Consider the following 1,348-nt stretch of genomic DNA (forward strand, 5'->3'; position numbering starts at 1 on the left):
TTTTAAAATAATAGCTGGTCACAGGTCTTGAGAACTCAAGAAAACAATCGCTAGTAGACACAAGAGCCAAATATCTCAGTTGATGGTTAGGACCTAGGTATTCCTAATGGCTCCAAATAGTCAAGGAAATCTGTTGCCAAAAGCATCAAAGCAATTGATTTTTAAAAATCCAAACAAAATTTTCTGCTTCTTCCCCAAGATCAATTCTCTTCAAGGAAAAACAAACCAAAAAATCCACAAAAACAAAAAACCAACTGATGCTATGGAGAAGCCGTTTACTCACATTGCCAATTTGAATAACAATACTTTTGCTATTTTCTATGTGTGAACAATCCTAGGACATTCCCCTGAAAAGTAGATGTCCAGTGGCTGGCTATGAGAACTCCTCAAGAAATTTTGAAAGGAATAAGATGAACATAATACAGATTTTGGAATTCCCAACTAGGAGGATATATATGGGGAAAATAAAGGAGGACCTTTATGTCTAGGTCTTTAGGAAGTCAGAAGAAGGATGAAAGGTTTATTTAGCAACAAAAAGGAGTTGGGGTGCTTCCCAAAAAAACTTTGGTAGAGAAAACAGGAATGCTAAATCCTAGGAAGCCTGTAACAATCTAATAATTGGTCCAAGTTAAAGATAAAACTGTCCAAACAAAATTAAAGTCTAAAGGAAGTTGAAAACTAGTGATGAATTTTTGCTTCTGTAAAAATGTACAAAACACGTGGGTTTTGGTCTCTTTTGCAATGTTCATATTGTATTCGTTCTTAATATGAAGAGTTGGATTTTTTTCTCTCCTACCACAATCTTCCAGTACAGCTCATCAGCAATTTTCTATTTCACCTATTTTTTAAGTACCTGTTAATTAGAACAGTAAACTCAGGGCTAAGCCATATACACACATCCGACAGTCATAGATGGAACACCTTAAAGTGTGTGTACACAAGAGATTATTTAAGCAACTGTCCCTCTACTTGAAAACTTGTTTCCAAATAAGTTTTTTTTTAAACATCCCTTTCAGTGTAACAGAACATTACTTAGTAAAATATCAATAGCTATGACAACTTACTTTTCTTTTCAAGGGAAATCACAAAACGTGAACAACCAAGTCCAGGGTGGTTTTTCTATTTGATAAATACATCCAGAACTCTGTACAGTAAATAAAGTTTGCATGCAGTTTAAGTATCTTTAAATGACATTTTAAGCAAATAAACCTTTTGCTTCATAATTAATGGTGTATAAGAACCCCCCTCTTTTTTTTTTAATAGCCTTAGGGACCTCTTCCCCAGTTCCAAAGAGGAATCATGAAGACCAGGTACTTTCTTAAGAATTTTCTGCACATCATACTAAATA

This window comes from Suricata suricatta, chromosome X (genome assembly GCF_006229205.1).
Source record: "Suricata suricatta isolate VVHF042 chromosome X, meerkat_22Aug2017_6uvM2_HiC, whole genome shotgun sequence".
Taxonomy (NCBI): Eukaryota; Metazoa; Chordata; class Mammalia; order Carnivora; family Herpestidae; genus Suricata; species Suricata suricatta.